This window comes from Podarcis bocagei (assembly GCF_964188305.1).
Source record: "Podarcis bocagei genome assembly, chromosome: 6".
Lineage (NCBI taxonomy): Eukaryota > Metazoa > Chordata > Lepidosauria > Squamata > Lacertidae > Podarcis > Podarcis bocagei.
The window spans coordinates 92,555,140-92,574,655 of NC_138130.1; the positions used below are offsets into that span (position 1 = coordinate 92,555,140).

Sequence of the window (19,516 nt, forward strand, 5' to 3'; positions counted from 1 at the left end):
GGGTCACAGGTTTTGAGAAGCGTTGTCTGAGAGGGGCAACAGGAGACGAACGGAACAACTTGCCACAGCAAGGGCTGTTCACTCAAACAGGCAATCCTTAAACTTTGAATAGGCAGAGCTAAGATCCCCTTACCTGAGGAGAAGTGTCGAGGACATCAAACTTCACCATAAAAGGGATGAATAGCATCCACACTGCTTATTGCTTCTTATTTCTTCTTTTCCCACCCACCAAGTGTCAGTAATATACACATCTGCCCCTTCTCTGTGAATCTCTCTTCCTCTCTCTCTCTCAGGTCTTGCATGTCGCGCAGGCAACCCCACATGGCAGAATACCATGGGAATAACAAGGAAACGAAGCACTATTTCTGCACTCGCGATTCATTTCACCATGTTTTTTTACTAGCGGGAAACACTTGTGACACTGGGGAAAATTCTTACGGACCAAGCACTCCTTGGAGGTTGGAGGGATGTACTATTTGCAAGATGCAAAACTCCACCTTTACACTCTCTTTCTTTCTTTCCTTTTCCTTCCTTTCTTTCTCTCTCTCTCCCCCTCTCTCGCTCCCACGAGCTAATGAACAGCAAGCTCTCGCAACTGAACAATGCACACAGACTTTTACCCGAAAAGGGATCCAAAACAAACAAGCAACCCACTTATAGAGAAGCTCTCACCTTTTAACCGGAATAAGTAGCACATAACAAACTCGGTAGGGCATCCTTGCCGCGAACGTCCCTCTGAGGGCTCCTCTCCCGTAATCCCAAGTGCAAGGGGCAGAAGCAAAAACCGCTGCCAGCTTGCCTCATTCTCCGGCACTGAGATGCACACGCTGCCACGGTAACAAGCGAAAGCAGAGAGAGAACGGGGCCCAGTCTTAGTTTTCTTTCAAAAGCTTTGTGTTATAAATAGAGAGAAAGAGGGAGAGGAGAGAGCGGAGGGTGGAGGGGTTTGGTTTTTTGGGGGGACAACAACTCGGGGGGGAGGAATGGGGGGGACAGAGTAAGCACTAAGCTGCACTCATCTTCACCGGGTACTCAGGCTATATGTAGGCTGTTTAAAGTTTGAATTTCCCTGCTACCACGTTTCCTCGGAGGGGAAGGGGTGAGGATGGGGAGGGGGAATCTGCCTTTAGGAGTTGGGGGAGGGGAAGCAATAGATGGACGGTGGGAAGGGGAGCGAATCGGTGGGGGTGAGGGACGACGAGCGCGCAGAGCTCCTATGCGACATACATATGGAATTAGTACCAGAACAATGCTGACAAGGACAGGCATGGCAAATTGCACTCTGGAGTTTGCAAAGGAGAGACCTTGCAAAGGGGCAGATTAGGGAGATTCCCTGCCTCCCCCTTTTACCCCTGTTCTTCCTTAAAGGCAGATTGCATCTGAATAAACTAACAGCCCCCCCCCCCCAATCATAAACTGCATAAAGCGGGTGTGGGAAAAGAGTCACTTAAAAACAACAACCCTGATTGTTGCAATATCGCACATAGAAGCCTTCTCTGCTTGCGGCTGACGTAGCTGGCTTGCATATATTTCCTCTCTTCCCTCCCCCCCCCCCTCGGTGAAGCTCTCTTTTTCGAGGAGCCCCCATGGGAATGAGAATTCCACTGGACCCAATTAACACTCTGCTTTGCTAGCTGCGCAGCCTACGATTGATTTAAAAATAAGCTGTGCTTTAGAAGCCCTGGATATCACGGAAAGCGGTGGGGAGGGGGGGCAGTTCCAGAGAGAGAATCTGCGGTTCCTAAAGGCTGGCGCTTCTTCGGGGCGGGGGTGGGGAGAGGAATGATGAGTCAACAGAAAAGAGGATGTGGTGGTCAGTGAATGGCTGTGTGATGATAATAGCTGGCCTTCAAGCATGCAACAGAACACACTGGCTGCCCATTATATAAGTTAGTGGCTTCGGCAGAGACGGAATAGACAAGGGGGGGGGGGTGCTTCACTTTTACAGCAGCCCCCCCCCCATGCAAATGTCTAAAGACGGGTGGCCAGGATCCGTACACGCCATCTGCAAGGAGTGCACCTCCACGTGGGGATTAGATGTGTGGACACTGCCATTTACAAGGCTGCAGCACTCCCCAAACCCGCAATATTGCTGCAGTCATGGCCACCACGTTTATAGACCCCTGGCCGCACCATACATTCCACTTTAAACACTTGTGGCTTCCCAAAAAAAACCAATTCTTTGTAGTTTGTTTAAGGTACAGTGGTACCTCGGGTTAAGTACTTAATTCGTTCCGGAGGTCCGTACTTAACCTGAAACTGTTCTTAACCTCAAGCACCACTTTAGCTAATGGGGCCTCTCGCTGCTGCTGTGCCGCCGGAGCACGATTTCTGTTCTCATCCTGAAGCAAAGTTCTTAACCTGAAGCACTATTTCTGGGTTAGCAGAGTCTGTAACCTGAAGCATATGTAACCCGAGGTACCACTGTACTGGGAATTGTTAGGAGACCCCTGTTCAACCTCCCAAGGCTACAATTCCCAGAGTTGTTTAACAATCAGTATGTTTCGTTTTTAGACACCCTGCCCCTGATACGCATTTTGGTAAACATTGGTTGGAGAGCAACGTTGCAAAATTTGGATAAGCGCAAATTTCAAAGCATCGCTGGGGGGTTTTGGGGGTTGCAGACTTGCTTCGGAAACTGTGAATTTCATTGGGCTTTAAATGTATTTTGAATGGAACTGCTCCTGCACCCCCAATGGTATTGCTAAAATTACTATGGACAACTGCTTACTGTATTTCAGACAGTGAAGAGGCTGGATAAGGCCTGCAAGGAAGATCTTAAATCATATTTCAATCATATTGGTTTCTTAAAAACATATTTGTAACCCACGTTGCATCAAACTGATCTCAAGATGGAGGGGGACAAAACAACATGCCAAACAACCCTGCAATTCATTTAAGAAAATAATAATATTCATTTGGTGGGGGTGCCCAAAGGTTTGAGGGCTGAGGAACGTGTTTCCATGTTTTTAGCAGTCCCTGTTTCTATCAGCAAGTTGCCTTGAGTCACATCAGAGGGAAATGCGGAATAAAAATAAATATGTTATTATAACAAAAACAACCACCTATCTGTTAGTGACTACGAGGGTTTTCTTCACATCAGACCATAGGTAAGACCTGAATCTATGCTGCTTCTTCATTACTCTACCTCGATCACCAAGATCTTCTGATAGGGCATTTCTGGTGGTTTTGCATGACCCTAAGGTTCGGATGGCCTTCACTGGGGACCAGGAATTAGTGCAGCCGAAGAAGAAGAAGAAGAAGAAGAAGAAGAAGAAGAAGAAGAAGAAGAAGAAGAAGAAGAGTAGTTTGGATTTGATATCCTGCCTTTCACTCCCTTTAAGGAGTCTCAAAGCGGCTAACATTCTCCTTTCCCTTCCTCCCCCACAACAAGCACTCTGTGAGGTGAGTGAGGCTGAGGGACTTCAGAGAAGTGTGACTATCCCAAGGACACCCAGCAGCTGCATGTGGAGGAGCGGAGACGCGAACCCGGTTCCCCAGATTACGAGACTACCGCTCTTAACCACTACACCACACTGGCCCTGCCCCATTGAGCTCCCTACAAGTAGAGGTTTGTCAGGAACCAGCCTTACCCTCAGTTAGATGTCTCCTGAAAATTGCTTTTTTTAAACACAATAAGACACAATAGGAAGTTCCATTTTTTCACCAACCAGTATCTACTGATGTTTTATTGACAGTTTTCAATTGCCCTTTCATGGATACTATGAATGATTTTATTGTATTCTGAATGTTGCATGCCACCTTGATATATCTAATTAAAGAGTGGTTTCAATAAATAAAACATGAACCTAATGACCCTGGACTCCTGCCCAAAGACCTTATTAAGTAATTCAAACTGGCAGCAAAGATGTGGATTGCATATAACTGGAAGTCTCCCAAATCAACCTTCTAAATAGCATTGGACTGATAGCTTGTGATAAACAACGAAATTTCAGGTATTATGGGAAATCCTAGGTGGGAGATCCCTAAACTTCTGACCACATTCCAATCAGACCTAAGGTGTGATTTGTAGAATGAAAAGATGTTCACCAAATCCCTCAGCCACCTTGAAAGTCAACAAAATCCTGCACCTTTCCCCAAAGTATCCTCTTCCCTTGATAATTTCCCAGTGTGACGTCACGTTACCTGATGGGAAATGGTTGGTAAGCAAACACACTTTTAGCACAATACTAATTCTTACAGCGCCCAAGCATTCTGCAAATCTTGCAAGCGGCTTTGAGAATGTGAGCCGAAAAGCAGGATATGTAAATCTACAAAATAGGAACAAGGTTCCATATAACTGATGCTTTAAAATTTGATTATTTGTTTTTTTAAAAAAGCAAGAAAAAAAAGCAGGTAGCCTATGTGAAGCATGGCAGGAAGGGTGAAATTGACGGTTAAACCAGCGTTCAGTTTGCCAAGATGTACATCTGTCATGCAAACTGAAAATCTGGGAGAAAGCTGAGCCTACAACACAGGTCAACAACCAACTGTGCCTTTTCTTTTTATACAACTCAAGAACATGCCACAACAGATTGCATGGCAAATAGCTATCAAAAATAGCACAGGTGTTGGTTTCAAGTGTGATCTGTTTGCTCAAAACTCTCGATTTAACGAACTTATCTTTTACAGATATTTAATCCCCCACCCTCCTTTAATCTTACACAAATGAAAGGAAAACGGGGATCAAGAAGGAGAAAACCAATCGCTGCCTTAAGATCACTCCCACGAAACAACGGGGGGGGGGGAGGCAACCCCCTGCGGTTAACTTTCACAAAAATACCACTTTTTGCTATCAGCTCCTGCTACCTTTGTAAGAGACGGCACGGGTGGGTGGGTGGTTTGGGGTGTGTTTCTGCCATCAACAATGAGAAAGGTTCAGCAAATATATTGGCAGAACAGCTGGGTTTACAGTAGACTCTATTCTGTCCTCTTGGATTAATGGGAGATCGCATTTCCATACGAATAAGGTCAATTTAAAATGCTTCTGGAAGGAAGTGTCATTAATGCAAGAGTGCTGCTGAAGCCAATGAAGAGTTAAATTAATGAATATTAACAGCCTATGTTTAAATTATTTTCGGGGTGATGATACTAAGCCAGGGAAGAAAACAGAACAAACCGAAAAGGTCACCAGTGGCCTGAGTCTGCCAGCTTGGGTCGCAGAAGTTGTTGTGTTTCATTTGTTTTGCATTTTGCATTCAATAGCCACAAACATGTAGCCCACTAAGCCAAACATAGCTCCACTGGGCATGGAGTTGGGGGCACCATGATCATGAATAATAATAATAATACAGTGGTACCTCTGGTTGCGAACGGGATCCGTTCCAGAGGCCCGTTCACAACCTGAAAAGAACGCAACCTGCGTCTGCACACGCATGGGTCATGATTCGCCGCTTCTGCGCATGACATCATTTTGCATGTCTGTGCATGCACGAGCGGCAAAACCCAGAAGTAACCCTTTCCGGTACTTCCGGGTCGCCGCAGGACACAACCTGAAAACGCGCAGCCTGAAGCAAACGTAACATGAGGTATGACTGTAATAATAATTTATTATTCATACCTCGCCCTGGGCTGCTTCCAGTAAAATATTAAAATACAATAATTCATCAAATATTAAAAGCTTCCCTAAACAGGGCTGCCTTCAAATGTCTTTTAAAAGTCAGATAGTTGTTTATTTCTTTGACATCTGATGGGAGGGCGTTCCACAGGGAGGGTGCCACCACCGAGAAGGCCCTCTGCCTGGTTTCCTGTAACCTCACTTCTTGCAGTGAGGGAACCACCAGAAGGCCCTCAGCACTGGACCTCAGTGTCCGGGCAGAACGATGGGGATACAGACACTCCTTCAAGAGCTTTATGAGTTTGCTGATGAAATGAGCAAAAACAGAAAGGCTATCGATCACAATCCGGAGGCCTGCACATCATTTTCAGGCTGACTTAAACTTAGCAAGTGCTGTGAATTAAACATAGCTCACTTCAGTTGGCGGTTCCTTCCCACCGAAAGCCCTCCAAGGACCATGGTAGTATCCATAGTAGACCATCCATAGTAGATGATACTCTAGATAGGTGTTGCAGTGAAGGGATGTGGTTCAACAACAGAGCATCTCCTAAACTTGCAGAAAGCTCCATGCTCAATTTCTGGCAGCTCCAGCTAGGGCTGGGAATACTCCCAGTCTGAAAACCTGAATGCAGCTGCCAGTCAGTGTAGACAACAGAGCTAGATGAACAAATGGTCTGTCTCAGTATAAGCCAGCTTCCTATGTAGTCCTGAACTAAACTAGTAATGAGCATGGGGCATTTTTGAATTTCACTTAATATCTGGTTACGTCTGTCCTTAAATTTGTTTCAAACGCGTCCTATTGTTTTTCAATGTTTATATGTGGTTAAAATAGGTTTTTATTTTGCTCTTAGTTGTAATTCTTATCACAAAAGTCTTTGCTGCCCTGTGCTCCTTTAGAAGGAATGGCGTGACTTAGTTTCGCAAATAAGTAAACATAAAATTAGTATTAATCACTGTGAATTGTTCAGCGCTCATAAGGATGGAGCTGAGACTTGCACTGACATGAAACAGAACCCACATAACCGGGTGTAGAAATGGAGTACAGATCTGTCCATGGTTAACAGACATGAAGGTTTGCTCTACGTTTACAGACCTGCAAGGGTGCCAAGTTCCTCAGGTGAGCTCCTTCTTCCAGCCTGATCAACATCAGCGGCACAATTGGTGGGGGCAAACTACAGAGCCTTCTCTGTGGCTGCTCCCAGACTGTGGAATGCCCTCCCAAGAGAGTTAATATGGACTCCCTCTCCACGCGGGTGGCACTGTGGGTTAAACCACAGAGCCTAGGACTTGCCGATCAGAAGGTCGGCGGTTCGAATCCCTGTGATGGGGTGAGCTCCCGTTGCTTGGTCCCTGCTCCTGCCAACCTAGCAGTTCGAAAGCACGTCAAAGTGCATGTAGATAAATAGGTACCACTCCGGCGGGAAGGTAAACAGCGTTTCCGTGTGCTACTCTGGTTCACCAGAAGCGGCTTAGTCATGCTGGCCACATGACCCGGAAGCTGTACGCCGGCTCCCTCGGCCAGTAAAGCGAGATGAGCGCCGCAACCCCAGAGTTGGTCACGACTGGACCTAATGGTCAGGGGTCCCTTTACCTTTACCCTCTCCGTTATCCTTCCGCAAGCGGGCTAAGGCCTTCCTATTTGAAAACCGAAGATGCAGAAGAAGCTGACCAACTGTCAAACTGGGTTTTTTTAAAATTGCTAGTTCCAAATGTGTTTTCATGCATTTTGACTATTATTTTTAAAATAATTCGCTTTTATCACTTTTTTGTTTCAGAATGGCGTTATTAAATATTGCAAGCTATCTTGAACCCCAACTTGGGAGAAAGACAGGGTATAAACAAATAAATGTTTACAGGTGGTAAACCTCTGCATAGCAGTTGCTAGGACAAAAGGAAGAGGGAGATAGCCTTTACGGCCAGCTCATGGACTGCCATTATTGTGCAGGAAATGGTGGTGCTGGACGAGGTCACCCTGCAATTTAATACCCGTCTGTCAGATTTTCTGTTGCCGGGCAATGGAACTGAACTTCCAAATGGGAAATTGGCCTTTATCTCCAACGCTGGCAACATAATAGAGCCAGAATGACTACTCAGCTGAAATTCAGTGGGGGTTTATTGGGCAGTCATAAATCGTAATTATCTATCCAACCACCTCAAGGCTCAAACGGTGCAAAATGGGTAATTGTGTTCTTTGAGCATTCTGTTTATGCCATATAATACTACAAGGAGGGGTTATGTGGTGATGAAGCAAAGGACCCAAACTCTCTATTAGCCAGAGGGTGGGACTGATAAAGCGTGGATAAGCCAGTCCCTTGAACCCCAAGATGAGTGCTTTGCAAATGAGGCTGTTTAAAATGTTCACAGGCATGGCACTTGTGTACTGTACTACAAAGGCCAGATCAACATGCATGTTCCACTGCCCCTGCTTTGAAGCATCAAAGCTTACTGAGGTTCATTTTGCATAAGATCTCCTACCACCTCCTTTCTCCCAATTGAAGGGCAGAGTGTTTGAGAACCGGGACATTTGCAGGGAAACAAAAATGCTTGTTTACAAAGCTATTGTACTACCAACTTTACTGTACGCTTGTGAAACATGGACCACTTATAAACGCCATCTCCAGCTCCTTGAAAGATTCCATCAATGGTGTCTCTGAAAATTTTTACACATCACTTAGGAAGACAGGCAAACTAATGCCAGTGTACTGGAAGAAGCAAAAATCACCAGTGTCGAAGCAATGATTCTTCAACATCAACTTCGTTGGACTGGTCATGTTGTGCGGATGCCTGGTTATCGTCTTCCAAAGCAACTACTCTATTCCGAACTTAGAAACAGAAAGCGTAATGCTGGTGGTCAAGAAAAGAGATTTAAAGACTCTCTCAAGGCAAACCTTAAAAAATGTAGTATAAACATCAGCAACTGGGAAACACTGGCCTGCGAGTGCTCCAACTGGAGAAGAGCCTTTACCCAAGGTGTCATGGACTTTGAAGACACTTGAACTCAGGATGCAAGGGAGAAACGTGCTAAGAGGAAGGCACGCTTGGCAAACCATGATCAGCTCCCGCCTGGAAACCTATCTCCCCACTGTGGAAGGTCGTGTGGATCCAGAATTGGCCTCCACAATCACTTATGGACTCACTGTTAAGACTTCGCTCATGGAAGACAATCTTACTTGGCTACGAGTGATCGCCAAAGAAGAAGAAGCCCACCTCCTTTCTTTTGATATTCAGGTGCTAAACTCTGTGGCTCCTCTGGCTTCAACAAGATTTAGAGGAGGAGCAGAAGATTAAAACCAAAATCTCCCACCCACCCACACGGACACCTCTATCTTTCAAATCTTCAAAATGATATCAGAACTACAAGGCCGAGCCGCCATCGCCTAAAGCCTTAAAGTACAGTAGTGGTTAAATTGTGAGGCAATTGCTAAGACAATTGGTGTTGTTGCCAGTTTCTAATAAATTGGATTAATTGCTACACGATGTTAAGACAATTTGTATCTTCTCATGCCTTCCCCCCTTAATCTACAACATTTGTTATTTGGGTCAAAGGTGCATTGGGAGCGTGTGCACAAATTACAACTTTCTGCCATTTATTTTGAGCAGTGGCATTTATTTATTTTTTTTAATATCGCTTCCCTTGGAAAAGGGGGGCAGGCCAGAATCCCCCACAGGGTTTTCCTTGCCAGTTCCGGCATGTTCTACAGTATTGCTCCATTAGCGTTGGTCGTTAGTTCTTGCCCTGAAGCAGTAAACACTAATTGTGCTTTCCCTTTTTGGTAAGGAGCTTTTGTTGCTTTGACAAATCTTTCCAACGGCGACTTTTATTAGGTGCTCATTAATGCTTTGGTAGAATGGAGACTTCCGGATGAGTACAGAAAAAAGAAAAAGAAAAACGTTAGGGAGAAGGAATGACTCACATACTGTAGGAGTGTTGCTCCTTCCCCAAACAGTATTAAAGCAAACATAATGATTTGTGCAGTCTGACACGTTGTCGGCGTAACGTGACTTGGACGGAGCTTCAGAAAGGGGCACTGCTCTTTTCCTCAGAGGCCTCGGGCTGAAGGCATCTCGCTTTTCAGAAAAGGCACTGTTGAATTTTCTCACCCTACTTCTGCAACAAGGCCTCCTGGGGAGAGGCGAGGGAAATCAACAAGCACCACTTGACAGAACTCCCCCTTGCATCCAATTCCAATGACAGTGGTACCTTGGTTTACAATCATAATCCATTCCAGAGGTCCGTTTATAAACCAAAACAGGTTGTAATCCAAGGCGTGCTTTCGCCAATGGGGCCTCCCAAAAAAATTTGTTCATAATCCAAAAAAAAAGGGGGGGTTGTAATCCAAAAAAAGTTTGCAAAGCAGGACACGCACTTCCGGGTTTGATGTGTTTGTAATCCAAAATGTATGCAAACCAGACTGTTCGTAAAGCAAGGTACCACTTTACAGTGGTACCTCGGGTTACATATGCTTCAGGTTACATACTCTTCAGGTTACAGACTCTGCTAACCCAGAAATAGTATCTCGGGTTAAGAACTTTGCTTCAGGATGAGAACAGAAATTGTGCTCCGGTGGCGCGGCAGGAGCAGGAGGCCCATTAGCTAAAGTGGTGCTTCAGGTTAAGAACAGTTTCAGGTTAAGAACAGACCTCTGGAACGAATTAAGTCCTTAACCCGAGGTACCACTGTACTGCTAAACGTCTTCTCTCCAGTATGGTAGTTTTCTGTCTGCAAGGGATACACTGCACATGGGAAAGAATTTTATTTTTCTGTCTGATTTTTTTAAACCACACCTCTTCCTTTTCCACCTGAAGGTTCCCCAAAATGGTTCAAATTTAAATTTCTTTAGCATCCCACTATGCAATCCTCAGCTGTAATGTGAACCACACCACATTCTGTTTATGACTGAATCAATCCTAGAAACTCTGCAAAAGGGAACCTCTGTTTGCAAGGCAATTGTGTTTAGTGAATGCACACCAGCGATCGCAGTCAGACACACCAAGTGAAAATGACAGGCGCATATCCTTCACTGTCCATGTGCTACACACACCGAGCATGTAACACTCAAGTAACTGTGGTGAATGCAACTGCTGGGCATCTCTTGAGCTGATCTGGGCAAATCTCACACCATGCTGCTATACGTTAGAAAGCAAGCTTCTGTTATCTTCTGGGACACTCCGCTCACAAGATTGCGATTCGGGAGTCAGAAGTATATTTCTGCGCACCATCTGATTTCCTCGCAAATAGACTCCATTAACACAGTTGTTGCCATCCAGCAGGCACTGCTTCCAAGTTATGGAACAAAGGTGGCTATGCATAACATTATATATGAATCGGAATAGGCCTTCTCCCTGCTCCAACACACAGGAGGGGAAAACTCTTTCAAACACAATAATCACAGTTTTTTTCAAGCATTAAAATAAGAATCGCATTTTGAAAACCTACCATCCAATTATGGCTGCAATCATATACACACTTACTTACAACTAAGCTTCCCTGAACACAGGAGGACTTATTTTGAGATAATCATACACGGCATTGCGCTGCTCGGCTATAAACCTAAATTAACCTCCTAGGGACTATTGAGAATAGTGGGACTTACTTATGAGTAAACATGCATAAGATTGCGCTGTCAGGCTGCAATGCCAAACACTCTTGCTTAGGGGCAAACACTCACTGAACAAAGTGAGGAGGGCTACGTGAAATATACTTGGAGCTGAGTGTAGATTTCATGCTCTTTATTCAGCTCATAGTAGTGAGGAATGAAAGTTCCCCCAAATATCTGCTTTATATACATTATTTACACAATGGGCTGCACGTGATTGGCTAATTCCGGGATTCTCCTGTAGGCCAATCAGGTTGCAGATTCACTTCCACCTGGAGCTGGATTGGGTGGCCCCTGAGGACCAATCATACTACTGCATTGTTCTAGGACCAGTCAGACTGCGGCATTCTGAATCCTATTGTTCTAGGACCAATCAGACTGCTGCATTTTGGATCCTACTCAACTCAGTACATAACACTACGGGTTTGCTTATGTTAATTATTATTGACCAATATACAAAACCTGTTTTACATGTTACGTCCAAAATCAGAGAGGAGGGCATTAAAATGTACAATATCAACACTTCTTACAACCTGGAAGCTGTCCCACCCTTCCAGCTTTTTCTGCAGCCAAACTTACTACCATACCATGAAATCTGTCAGGGCAACAAGTGGCCAGATTAAATAGCCCTGGAAGCCATTTCTGGCCTAGTAACTGCTGGTCACCCATGTCTCCAGCATAGCACGGAGGTCACCACAAAATGAGGCCCCTTGTGTAGAAAGCGCAAGTGTTGTAAATGTCAGTGGAGTGCCTTCTGATTAATTAGGTTCATGGTTATTTCCTGGAAGGGTAAGCAAGTTTCTTCTCTCTGCTAAGTGCTTTGGGTTCTGTATATTTTTATATCATTCTCTGCCCCCCCCCCTTTCACTCTCTCTCTCTCTTCAAACCTACAGGAAGCTGCAGACACTTAAGACCTTTTAAATAAATAAACCATGTTGGGATCTTGCATAAAGAGCATTGTATGAACATAAGCCAACAGCTATCAAATCCGTCGTTGCGGAAGATTTCATACAGGAGGTGGGAATCATCTGCAGAGGCGGAGAAACTTTAAGAAGAGAAAACAAGAAACACAAAAGCTTATGGTGTGTCAACATGCAAAAGACACCAGGAAGAAAAACTAGCAGAAGACGCATTTGTGCCAAATTTTGCTTGCAGGACAGAAAGAGGACAAAGTCCGTTTCAAGAACGGGGATAACCTGTCAACATAAAGCAATCATACACACGAGAATAATTTGGGTGTCAGCTGCACAACCAGGCCTAAAGGCCAAACCTTTTAAAATAAAAAAAACACACACCATGCAATTAATTTTCTGGTGGGCATTCTATTGCTTAACCCCGTTTTCTATGCATTAAGTCTGAATCATCTCAAGGGGAGGAGCCACCCATCGCTCTCTCTCTCTCTCTCTCTCTCTCTCTCTCTCTCTCTCTCTATATATATATATATATATACAGCTGCTTGCAACTGGATTTGCTTCTCTCTTTCGTATTTTTAATCACAGAGAGGATAGCAGGCAACGAAAGAGTTACTCTGCCACCTGCTGTGTCTGGTTACAAGATTCGGCTGCAAGCAGCATATTCCTAACACCTGCAGATATAAACGGGAGACAAACAGCAGGACAGAGAAGGAAAAGGAGGGTGCAACTGAATACAGCAGCCCGGCTATTGCGATGCATGCAATACTGTGCAACTGTTATGTAGGACTGCCACTAAGGGTGGTCTGGAACTGCAACTGCAGGTAGGTTGTTCAGCGGGGCTTCCTGCTGTGCCCACCTTACACCAGTAGCAAAGGAGCTGATGAGCTACCAAGTCACATTTAAGACGTTGGTTTTGTTCAACAAAGCACCTAATCGCTAAGGCGATCTGATCCTATATAAGCAGGTCAGGTCACTGTTGTTCATGGGTGAGGACCACCTGGCTGTTGAGCAAGGATGGGATGTCTCCACCCCCATCGTTCTACCCGGACACTGAGGTCCAGCTCCGAGGGCCTTCTGGCGGTTCCCTCACTGTGAGAAGCCAAGTTACAGGGAACCAGGCAGAAGGCTTTCTCAGTAGTGGCACCCGCCCTGTAGAACACCCTTCCACCAGATGTCAAAGGAACAACTACCAGACTTTTAGAAGATATCTGAAGGCAGCCTTGTTTTAGGGCAGCTTTTAATGTTTGATGTATTACTGTATTTTAATATTTTGTTGAAAGCCGCCCAGAGTGGCTGGGGAAGCCCAGCCAGATGGGCGGGGTATAAATAATATATTATTATTATTATTATTATTATTATTATTATTATTATTAAGCCCTTGCAAGTGTGGCCCACGGTCAGGGATTATGGGAGGTGCAGCCAAGCAACTTGGGGAGGGACACAGATTCTCCATCTCTATAGCAGAGTTTGAGAATAGGTGTGTTCTGTATCTCCATCTTTGGCCACTGAAGTAGACATGATGTAGGCAGCCATGTTGGTTGTTGACATCACCTGCCCCGTTCATGTAAAAATGAGAATGAAGGGCTAATTCTGCAACCCACAAATGGATGAACTGAAAGTACTTCACGCAACACGTAACTGACCAATGGAACTAGCTGTATATGACAGGATGCGGAGAAGGCCAATGGCTTGAGCGACGCCGAAGATAAGTTAAGACAAATTTGTGGAGAAGAAGTCTACTACTTATGGTAGGTCTGTGCCACTCAGTAGTAGCTGATGGGGAGGAACAAAAGGATTGGGCTATTGCTTTTCTGATGTGCTTCATGGCTTCACGGTGAATCAGATTGGTCTTGTTGCAAAAGGATGCTAGATTAGCCAAACACCTTTCACCTGTCCCAAAGGAGCTCTTCTTGTGCCTTCAAAAATTAGATGTTCATCATGCCTGAAAATGTCCCAGGTGATGGCACCCAGGACTTCTGAAATAATTCTACAGCTTTTAGAGGGCTGGAAACTAAAAGCATGGCTCATATAAACTGGGTGCTGGAACTGGAGAATGTGAAATATTTTCCCAGCCCTACATTAAATATTTGCAATGGTAACGCAAAATGCCAGTTGCTGTCCACTTCCCTTTTTTGTTAACAATGCAATGAGAGAGAGACAGAGAAGGTTAAGTAAAATGTGTATGGCATGTCTGGATATGTGTGGAAGGCCAAATTAAATCTTCACATTGCTCAGAAAGAGTTAAATGCTTCACTGCTCAGATCTTCCCCTTTCCGGTGTCTCCCCGATAAGTACAGAAGATTTATGTGCAATGAATTTCCAATTACTGATCTCTACCAGCTGGGCTGTCAATCAGATTCTAGCGTACACTGGATGGCTTCACCCACCCACCCCCGTCCTTTCCTTGTTGTTAACAGATGCATGCAAAATCACAGTATTATATACATGGCAACTCTGATAACCAGCTATGTTAGAAAAAAGGCATGGCTGAACCAAATATTCTCAGGAACCAGCATTAGCTATTAGGCAAGTTAGGCGTAGACCTAGGGCACGGAAACTGGGTCAGGGAGCAAGCTGGTCAAATTCCCATTTCCCCTCAATGCCAGTAGCCTGATCAGGAATAGACAGAAGTCCTAAGCCACGAGTATAGGTACTCTTTCAGAGCAAGAGTCTCATCCCTTTTAATATTCAAATGGGATTGTTTCGTTGCCTATTTGTATTATGCAATTTTTATCTGTTCGTGTCACCCTATTACCGTGACTGTAATTTATTTTAAACTGTTTTAATGTTGAATTCTAAATTGCTGTAACCCGGCTGTAGGATCTGATGGTGAAGGAAAGGTAATAAATTGAATTATTATTATTAATGATGATTTTATACTTTTAAACCAGTTAAACACCTATTTTTGCTTTAAGGTGTATATAAATTAATAAATAATTTAATTAGCATAATAATAATATTTATTCATTTTAGAATTTAATATACAGTGGTACCTCTGGATGCGAATGGGATCCGTTCCGAATGGATGGTGGCCAACAGATTGAGGTTGAATCCTGACAAGACAGAAGTACTGTTTTGGGAAAACAGAGGGGAGGCAGGTGTGGAGGACTCCCTGGTCCTAAATGGGGTAACTGTGCCCCTGAAGGACCAGGTGAAGCCTGGGAGTCATTTTGGACTCACAGCTGTCCATGGAGGCACAGGTCAAGTCTGTGTCCAGGGCAGCGGCCTATCAGCTCCATCTGATATCAGCTCCATCTTACCTGCCCAAGGACTTCTCGCCAGAGTGGTGCATGCCCTGGTTATCTCCCACTTGGACTACTGCAATGTGCTCTACGTGGGGCTACCTTTGAAGGTGACTCAACAATTGCAAATAATCCAGAATGCGGCAACTAGACTGGTGACTGGGAATGGCTGCCAAAACCATATAACACCAGCCCTAGATCTTCATTGGCTCCTTGTGCATTTCCGAGCACAATTCAAAGCGTTGGTGCTGACCTTGAAAGCCCTAAACAGCCTTGGCCCAGTATACCTGAAGGAGCGTCTCCATCCCCATCATTCAACACTGAGGTCCAGTGCCGGGGGCCTTCTGGCAGTTCCCTCACTGCAAGAAGTGAAGCTACAGGGAACCAGGCAGAGGGCCTTCTTGGTAGTGGCACCCGCCCTGTGGAATGCCCTCCCATCAGTTGTCAAGGAAATAAACAACTATCTGACTTTTAGAAGACAACTGAAGGCAGCCCTGTTTAAGGAAGTTTTTAGAGTTTGATCTTCTATCGTGTTTTTAATATTCTGTTGGGAGCCACTCAGAGTGGGAAACCCAGCCATAAATAATAGTTGTTGTTGTTGTTGTTGTTGTTGTTGTTGTTGTTGTTGTTGTTGTTGTTGTTGTTGTTACCATTAGGCAAGCTGGACAGTATCAAAGCTGCTATAAATGTATTTCAGGTGCTTATCCCTAGCAAGTAAGTGAGCAAATGTATCATGCATAGTTCTTTGGGATGGCAGAATATAGTTGCATGTCAACAGTTTTCAGTACCTTTGGCTTTTCTTCTTAAGTTTAAACAATGTAGAGTAGGTATGTGCTATTGTGTTTACATTTATATATGCATTCCAATTAAAATGTCCACACGCTTTTTAAAACTTTAATTCCCCCCACCCTTGCCCAATATTTCAATACAGTGGTACCTCGGGTTACATATGCTTCATTGGGTTAACTTTGCTTCAGGTTGAGAAAAGAAATCGCAGCAGTAGCAGGAGGCCCCGTTAGCTAAAGTGGTGCTTCAGGTTAAGAACAGTTTCAGGTTAAGAACAGACCTCCGGAACGAATTAAGTACTTAACCCGAGATACCACTGTATTGAGAAACACATACAAAAAATCACTGCATACTTTTTTCTTTTTTTGCTTTGCTTACTAAATACAAGTAAAAAAATGCATACAAAATTGGATCACTCTCTATGACACCTGAATAAAAAAAACTTCGATGAAAATGTTCTGGTATACCTGAAGGAGCATCTCCACCCCCATCGTTCTGCCTGGACACTGAGGTCTAGTGCTGAGGGCCTTCTGACGGTTCCCTTCCTGCGAGAAGCCAAGTTACAGGGAACCAGGCAGAGGGCCTTCTCGGTAGTGGCACCCACTCTGTGGAATGCCCTCCCACCAGATGTCAAAGAGAAAAACAACTACCAGACTTTTAGAAGACATCTGAAGGCAGCCCTGTTTAGGGAAGCTTTTAATGTTTAATAGAGTATTGTATTTTAATATTTTGTTGGAAGCCGCCCAGAGTGGCTGGGGAAACCCAGCCAGATGGGTGGGGTATAAAAATTTTTTGTTGTTGTTGTTGTTGTTGTTGTTGTTTGTTGTACAAATTACCCCACACAAATTCTGGAAGGCCCACAACACTACTTGGGATGCAGTGCAGGAAGGTTCATAATAAGAACTTCCTCTGGAGAACATGGCACATTTGCTTCCCAATTTGTACTCCTGAAAGCTTTTATTCTCCTGGGAACTGTGAGCGCAACACAGAAACAGACTGCATCAGTCTGTGGGAATCGAGGTGACATGTGAAGTAGCTGCTTCCTCAACATCTGCATAGGAAAGAAGTAAAATCTGCATGGGCACTGTGCATTTGATGATTCTGAGACTGCTTTAAATTTTTGACAGTTAAATATAAGGTGTTTTGAAGGTGTCCTATTGTCTTCTGATCTATTACGAACTGGAAACATGCAATTTCCAGGAAGCGTTCAAAGTAGTGCCCTCCAGAAGTTGTAAACTACAACTCCCATCAACTTCAGCCAGCATGACCAATGGTCAGGGCCTGTAGCCCACAATGCTGGGGGGGTGGGGAGGCACACATTGGCTGCCCCTCTGCTATTTAGTCAACCATGAGGGTCCCATGTCCCAATTCCCCCAGAAGTCAACGTCTAAATCATGGGCCTTTCTCTGCTTATAAACTGGTGAAGCTGCTATCTGATACTCTTAAGAGTGAAACTGGAGCTGATTGTCTGCATCTTTGGTCACGTGTTTTTGTTATTAGAATGTAAGGTTTTCCTTTCCAAACTAACAGCAGATTGCACCTGAACTGAGGAATGTTCGGTGGCTGGAGTCATGCCCCTTATATGTACTCCTCCTGATCTTCCAGCTAATAAAGGTCTGAGTGATGAAAATGTACATGAGGGCATCGCTTTTGCGGCTTTAGAAAAAATGTACTATTTCATACCGCATACAGTCAAACCTCGGTTTCCAAACGCCTCCGTTTTGGAACGTTTCAGCTCCCGTACGTCAAAAACCTGGAAGTAACTGCTCTGATTTTTGAACCATTTTCAGAAGCTGAACGGCTTCCAAGCCACGTTTTTCATTTTTTCTCTACTGACTTTGCAGCCAGCCCTTTGAACACTGGTTTTCAAACTTTTCAGAAGCCGAACGGTCTTCTGGAACAGATTACAGTGGTACCTCTGGTTACGAACGGGATCCGTTCCGGAAGCTCGGCCGTATCCCGAAAATTTCATAAGCGGAGGCGCTCTTCTGCGTACATGCGTGGTGCATAGAGAGCTTCTGCGCATGTGCGTGTGACAAAACCCGAAAGTATACAGTTCTGGGTTTGTCGCATTCGCAACCCAAGGATTATGTTACCTGAAAGTAATGTAACCCAAAGGTCCACTGTAAATTCTAAAATCGAGGTTCCACTGTATCCTGAAATTCTAATCCTGTGTGAGTTTAGGAGATTAGAAGTGGAACTAGGTGTCTGCCTCAGCTAAGGGAAGGCCTGGTTATTGCAATGAAACTTTGTCTTCAGCTAATGGCTGCTATCATGGGCAATACATTGACCCAGGACAATAGATCGTCCTGATCTAACATGTATCTTCTCTAAACCAAGCTCACAGACAGACTGCTTGCATGGAAACAGACGTCTCCCAAACCATGCTCACCAGGCAGAAACCTGGGCAATACTTGACACATATGAAAATACTGAAGATTCGTTCAGGAACTTTTGCGAAAGTCGGGGAAGGTTTTGAGTAGTAGAAAAAGTGTGAGTATTCTTAGTACAGTACATTAAACCAGAATATTAGCTGAATTGTGGCAATGTTGTGGGAGCATGGCAAAAAATAATAAACCACAAACTAAAAAATAATAACCCAGCCCCACATTCCAAAGCAAAGTGCTCCATTTCATATCAAACCAACGGCACATCGATTTCTCTCATGTTGCACACGCAGCATTTCAAAAGGAAACACAGGACAGCTTTGAATCAGCCCAGGAGCCGCTCGGCAGAAGAAAACACATAAATTCAAGCGCGGAAAGGAAGAATTAAAGGAAGAGCATGTAAAAAGAAGCTGGGATACTAGGAGAGGGTGTGTAAATGGATGTACTAGATATTTATTCCCCGTCAAGGAAAGCTGTTAATCCTCACAATGGCGTCTCCTCCAAACTGCACGCCAAATAAATACTTGAGACGGAAAGGACAATCGCTTCTGCGAATCCACACCGACAATGGGAGCAGCTGCCAGGTTTAAAGTGGGTATTTAGAAAAGGAACATTTCCTTAACTTACTTGTCTTAAAAAAAAAAAAAAAGCAATCTGACTGCTGGCACTTGCATTCATGGTTAGTTACAGAATAGTGGATCCCTGTCGCCAGTCCCCAAGGGGAAAGGGCCTGTAGCTCAGTCCCAGAGTGAATGCTTTGCATACACAAGATCCAGCCCCTGACAGCTCCCAGGGAAAGAATCCTGCACAGCAGAGGTGGGAAAGGCCTCATTCTAACACAGACCCCCAAGAGCTGCTGCTGCTGCTGCCACCCAGAGGAGATAATTATGGACAGGATGGAGCCCTGGCCTGATTTGGCATGGGGCACGTTAATAGATCCTACCCATCAATGGATTTGACTTTGATTTCTGGTTCTTTTCATACAACCACCGAAACACATGTTAGAACGCAGCTGATATCTGCATTCTTGTTG

At 44.5% G+C, this 19,516-nt stretch overlaps 1 protein-coding gene across 11 annotated transcripts in view; it reads right to left on the reverse strand.

Annotated features, from left to right (window-relative positions):
* FAT3 (FAT atypical cadherin 3) overlaps positions 1 to 19,516 on the reverse strand; it is a 745,081-nt gene that overhangs the window by 652,023 nt on the left and 73,542 nt on the right. Inside the window, exon 1 of one of the 11 annotated variants that reach the window (XM_081197243.1) lies at positions 673 to 846. The exons of the other annotated variants lie outside the window; for them this stretch is intronic. The gene's annotated coding sequence lies outside the window, so the exon portion shown is untranslated. Of the gene's footprint in view, positions 1 to 672; positions 847 to 19,516 lie in introns of those variants that run through there. 11 annotated transcript variants of the gene reach the window in all.